Here is a 6779-nt window from a genome sequence, read left to right as displayed (position 1 = left end):
GAATTGCTGCTGTGGGACTAGCCATGATTTCTTTCTTTCTTTTGTTTCTCTGCACTTTCTGATTTTTATACAAGGCAACGTGCATTATTTATATTTTAAAAAATTGTGTGAAAAATGAAGATTCACAGATTTATGAGATCCAATGGTTTCTATCTAGGAGGACTGGGCTCAGTCAGGGGAGACCAGAAACCATCAGGTCCAGATCCTTTGGGGACAGAGCTGAGCCCTGATCCACTCTGATGGAAAGAAACTAAAGACACTGGCCATTGCCCCGTAGATCAGATGTCATGAGGATTAATGAGATAAACATGTCTGCAGCTTGGAATTCTTAATGTGATTAAAAAGAAAATAAGAGTCCCATTATCATTCTTTGGCTTTGGAAGGGCCCTTCAATCTTGGCTGCCCTGAATCTTGCTGCCATCCTGATGGTGTTATAACCAAGCCAGGTGCAGAGTAGAAGCAAGAGGGCAGGGCTGTCATGGGGCAGGGGGGATGGCTCAGCCTGGTAGCCTTCAAGATTCAGCACACACAGAACTATCTGTGTGTGTGTGTGTGTGTGTGTGTATGTGTGCGTGTGTGCTCAGTCATGTCTGACTCTTTGCGACCTCATGGACTGTAGCACTTCAGGCTCCTCTGTACATGGAATTCTCCAGGCAAGTACACTAGAGTGGGTAGCCATTCCCTTCTCCAGGGGATTTTCCTGATCCAGGGATTGAACTAGAGTCTCCTGCATTGCAGGCAGATTTTTTACCATCTGAGCCACCAGGGAAGCCCATAGAAGCATCTGAGGATGTGCCAAATGCAGATTCTAAGGCACTTACCCAATAGAGGCAAGATGGGGCTGAGGCATCTGCATTCTATAGTTGGCTGTCCTCCACCCCCACACACATACACATCACAAGGAATAAAGGTGCCCCAGCCACTGAGTTTGGGGCACAGTTTCTGCCTCCTTCAAACTCTCATCCTAAGACTCAGTGAGCAGAGGAAGGGAGAAGGGGAAGAAGAGGAGAGCTCTGTGGTGGTGAGAGGCAGTCATGCCCAAACCAATCTGGTCATCACCAGAAGGAAACCCACAAGTGGGACATTGAACCGCCTGGGCGATTAGTGCTCCGGAAACCACGGGGACCCACTGGAGACTTTGACTGATGCTGTGTTCTTTTCCATTTCTTCTCTGATTACATTGATCCTGTACTTTTGCTGATGTTGTGACAGTCTAATTATAGACTTCTCAGCTGCTGAGCAAACAGTCGTACCCTCTCGGTAAATCCGCCTGTTACACAAGCTCCGACTCTGGGACAGTCATCACACACAGCCAGCCCCATGGTGTGCTGGGCAGCCGTGCCACACACTCTTCACCTCCTTCATGATGAGGCTGGAGCTGGAGGTGCTGAGCGTGAGCCAAACTGGGTTCCTTTTTGTTGTTGTTGTTAACATATGGGGAAACTGAGGCCCAGAGCAGTGGTTAAAGCAGTGCAGAGCTAGGGATGAAATCTGAGACTTGGGGAAGGGTGGGTGATGTGTTCAAGGCTCCTTCCTTCCTTCCTTTCCTCCCTCCCTATTTTCTTTCTTTCCTTCTTTCTCTTTCCTCCCTTCCCTTCTTTCTTTCTGTCTTTCTTTTAGTGAACATCATCCACTCAGGATCTATTTTAAGGAGTTTGAAGAGGAAAAGTATCACTGGACCAAGAGCAGAGAGTATCAGCAAGGTGGGGCCAGCTGGATGACCTCCATCCCAAAAACTTTCCAATAATCCATTTCCTGGTCCTCCAACTTATGAACTTCACAAATTTGTCTGGATCTGTGTCCCAGAGCTAGATGGATCAGAGGATGCTTACTCATTCAAGACATGCTCACAAGAGATGGATGTAAAGGCTGGGAGGAAGAGGTACATGTTCTGGCCATCCAGCATCTGGACCTCCTTGCTCTGTCTGGAGAATTTCCTACCTGAAGAGGGAGAGCCCACTTCTCAGAGCTAAAGGTGAAAACATCAAGTAATCAGAAGGTTTTGAGCCTTCTTTGTGACTAGGGCTTGGGCACATGACCTTGGCTTTGCTGATCAGCTGCCCTCACCCAGATTTGGAATCAGAAACTAGCTATGGGACACAAAGATTCCATCTATCAGCGGGTGGCAGTAGTGTTCAGGGTGACAGTTACATCATTTCCAGAGGCAGCAGCAGCAACATGCATTGACTACATCTATGATGACATCATGGCATCTTCCCTGGACATACAGTATGATTTTTACTTCCCTACAGTATGATTTTTAAGCCTTGTTCCCAGTAGCACAGCCAATCAGCCAAGTTCTCTAGCCATTCTGCTGATTCTGTGGGCTCCCCCAAATCTTTAAAATAAATTTGATTTTTCTTAAATCATCCAGAGTCACTTGTGATTGCTTGCAACTAAAAATCTAGACTAATATGTAGGCTGGAGGACAATGTTTGCCATCCCCTGGGAGGTGAGGTAGACATTACTAGCAGGTGGGCATCATCTTCCTCTGGCAAGCTACACCAGAATGGCAAGAGCCTCTTTCTCAAGAGACACAGACTCCTGCCTGGGGAGGTTTAGGCATTATGGCAGCTGGCAAGACAGACATCTGGGGCCTAAATGTAAGGCAGGTTCAGAACAGATATGAAATGGTCAGTTAACAATTTACACTTTGATGGAATCCCTTTTCCTTGAAGGGACATTTGAAAACATTAATCCTTAGATAAGAGATCTGGAGCCCTAGAGGTAAAGGCAGTCACAGGAAGGCATTGAGAATTTACCCTCCTCTGCTCTCATCCAACTTGCTTGGCAAGCTCTTCTAAATAAAGGGAGAAAAGAGTCCAAGGTTGGCAAAGAGATGGATTTTGTGAACACGGCAACTGCTGTCACATGCATTCACTACCTCACTTGATCAGCACACACAGAGACCTCCATGAAGCTGGGAAGTTTGTTATCTTTCCCATTTTTGGATTAGGGAGCTGAGACTCAGAGGGGTTAAGCCATTTGAAAGAGATACTAGCCCTCTGGATACATCTTACATCCTTTCTCCAGTGATCCCTTTAGGGTGTTGAGCGGGAAGGGTGTCTAGAGACACTAGCTCAGAGAGATGAGGTCAGCTCTGCTCATATTGGGCACGCTCATTTCTTTGGCAGTGCCACCATCACTCCATTCCCCTTTCTGGTCCCCTCTCTTGGTTCATGCTGCCTCCGTGCCCCGGCGTTTCCCCTGCCATGCTGTACTTTAGGCTGCTGTCATAGCCATGCCCAAAGATGCAGCCATCCTCTCCTCCCTGCCCCATGAGATCTGACATTCTAGGTCCTTTCCTCCTGTGCTTTGCTCTCAATAAAACTCACACCTTCTAATCTAACCTAGCACTCATTCTGCAATACCCAAGAAAAATATTGACCTAAAGAAACCTGAGAAGAAACAGGGGTTTACTGGTGAGAGTTCCAGGTGGGAAGTGGAAAGTTAAGGTATCCCTTGGCTCCACCAGAGACTTGCAAGGATGTAGACAATGCCATTGTAGAGGTTTTAAAACAGGTCTGTTAGTGCTGTGGTGCTCCTGAGTTGCTAGTGATAGGCTTGTCCAGCTTGTGAAAACTCATTGAGCTGTGCTCTTACGATCTGTGTGCTTCTCTATGTGCTTCTCTTTATGTCAATAAAAACTTTACTTAAGAATCCTTTTAAGATAAGATATTTAGACAAGGGCGTTTTAATAAATGCTTATTGAGGTGATCCATCTTGGGATAAGGTAATACAAATACACAAGAATTCAGAAAACTGCTAAGTGAGGATAGCTGGGCACTATACAAAAGGTTTTTCTTGCCTTAAAAAACAGGATTAATGACGGAATCTCTTTGTTTCCTTAAGTATTTAAATTAAATCCTATTGAGACATGCAACTTTTCCAATGTCATGGCCAAAGTTGAGTCACGCCTGCATTTTAAAGTCTATTTCCTCCTTTTCCTTTCCTCTTCTCAACTTTTCTAGGTACAGATCAGTGAGCTGCTCAGAAAGCAAGGGTGTTTAAACCATTTTGATTTGGCAAGGAGGAGTCTTGGAACGACAGTTTCAATATCTGGTTCTGTGTCCAACGGGTGGTACGTGGTGACTTCTTAAGCTCCAGGATGCCACATGGGGTAGAAAGAATAGTATATATTTTCAAAAACAAAACAAACAAATTTTAAAAATGGAAATAAAATTCTATAAAAGTCAAGTAACGCCCCAGGAAAAAAAGGGGCCTCAAAGAAAAATACATACACACATACAAATAAGGAATTTCTCTTCTGGCTCTTCCCTCCTTCCTACCACAAAACTGACTAAGGGTCCGGGAGTTGAACAAAATTTGATCTAAGCAAAGGTATAAGCAAATCAGGCTAGATCAAATTCTAGGTTAGAATTTCTGAGGTTACTTGTGCTAATGGTATGCATGACGTATCCAAAAAGTAGAAATCGTTCTAGGGCCAATGTAATATAACAATTGGCATTCACCTTATTATGATCATGCATCCTGGACTTTTCTGGGCATTCTAAACTTTAAGTAACTGGTCACTTTGTTTTTTTAATTGAATTTTTCATTCAATAACTATCCATTCATTCAACCATTCAACAAAGCTACTGGACAGCAGTGCTGGACTAATTGGATATCCATATGGGAAAAATAAACCTTGACTCCAGACTACATAAAACATTCATTCAAGATGAATCATAGGTCTAAATGTGACTAGAGATTGTTAAGTCATTTTGGAAAAATGTTTGGCAATATACTTAAAGCCTCATATGATCCTGCAGTTCCAACCATTGAGTGTAAACCCAACATAAATGGATGTTATGTCCACTAAAAGACATATATAAGAATGTTTGTAAGTGACAGGTTAAAGAGGTTCAAAACAAGTTTTGGGGAACTAATGAACACCATGGCGACTATAGTTAATAATCCTGTACTATAGACTTGAAATTTGATCTTAATCATTCTCACCTCTCCCTATGCTTAAACACACACACACACACACACACACACACACACACACAAAGTAACTATGTGAAATGATGGATAAGTTAATTAGTTTGGCTAACTAGCTTCACAATGTATATGTATATCAAAACCACATGTAGTATACTTTAAAAATATACAATTTTTGTATACCTCATTTAAGCTGGAAAAAAAAAAGGTTTGCAGCAGCTTCATTCATGATAGGTAAAAACTTTGATGGAACTCAAACATCGACCAGTGGAATATGTACATAAACTATTGAACATTTACATAATAAAATAATACACAGGAATGGGAAAGAATGAACCACTGTTATGTGCAACAACATAGATGAGTTTCACAGACACTGTTGAGTGAAAGAAGCCAGACACAAAAGTGCACATCCGATGTAATTCATCCAAATCAAATTCAGATGTTGGTGACAGAGATCAGAGCATGGTTACCTTTGTGGGACACTGAATGGGAAAGGGCATGAGGAAGCTGGAGATGTTCTGTATCTTGATCTGGGTGGCAATTATTAGGGGGTACAATGCAAAGAAATAGAGAAAAACAACAGAATGGGAAAGACTAGAGATCTCTTCAAGAAAATTAGAGATACCAAGGGAACATTTCATACAAAGATGGGCTTGATAAAGGACAGAAATGGTATGGACCTAACAGAAGCAGAAGATATTAAGAAGAGGTGGCAAGAATACATAGAAAAACTGTACAAAAAAGATCTTCACAACCCAGATAATCACGATGGTGTGATCACTGACCTAGAGCCAGACATCCTGAAATGTAAAGTCAAGTGGGCCTTAGAAAGCATCATTACGAACAAAGGTAGTGGAGGTGATGGAATTCCAGTTGAGCTATTCCAAATCCTGAAAGATGATGCTGTGAAAGTGCTGCACTCAATATGCCAGCAAATTTGGAAAACTCAGCAGTGGCCACAGGACTGGAAAAGGTCAGTTTTCATTCCAATCCCAAAGAAAGGCAATGCCAAAGAATGCTCAAACTACCGCACAATTGCACTCATCTCACATGCTAGTAAAGTAATGCTCAAAATTCTCCAAGCCAGGCTTCAGCAATATGTGAACCGTGAACTTTCTGATGTTCAAGCTGGTTTTAGAAAAGGCAGAGGAACCAGAGATCAAATTGCCAACATCCTCTGATCATCAAAAAAGCAAGAGAGTTTCAGAAAAACATCTATTTCTGCTTTATTGACTATGCCAAAGCCTTTGACTGTGTGGATCACAACAAACTGTGGAAAATTCTTCAAGAGATGGGAATACCAGACCACATGACCTGCCTCTTGAGAAATTTGTATGCAGGTCAGGAAGCAACAGTTAGAACTGGACATGGAACAACAGACTGGTTTCAAATAGGAAAAAGAGTACGTCAAGGCTGTATACTGTCACCCTGCTTATTTAACTTCTATGCAGAGTACATCATGAGAAATGCTGGGCTGGAAGAAACACAAGCTGGAATCAAGATTGCCGGGAGAAATCTCAATAACCTCAGATATGCAGATGACACCACCTTTATGGCAGAAAGTGAAAAGGAACTCAAAAGCCTCTTGATGAAAGTGAAAGTGGAGAGTGAAAAAGTTGGCTTAAAGCTCAACATTCAGAAAACTAAGATCATGGCATCCAGTCCCATCACTTCATGGGAAATAGATAGGGAAACAGTGGAAACAGTGTCAGACTTTATTTTTCTAGGCTCCAAAATCACTGCAGATGGTGACTACAGCCATGAAATTAAAAGATGCTTACTCCTTGGAAGGAAAGTTATGACCAACCTAGATAGCATATTCGAAAGCAGAG

Source organism: Bos taurus, chromosome 3 (genome assembly GCF_002263795.3).
Source record: "Bos taurus isolate L1 Dominette 01449 registration number 42190680 breed Hereford chromosome 3, ARS-UCD2.0, whole genome shotgun sequence".
Classification (NCBI taxonomy): Eukaryota; Metazoa; Chordata; class Mammalia; order Artiodactyla; family Bovidae; genus Bos; species Bos taurus.
The sequence above is the reverse complement of the archived record's forward strand: the minus strand, read 5'-3'. Positions refer to the sequence as shown.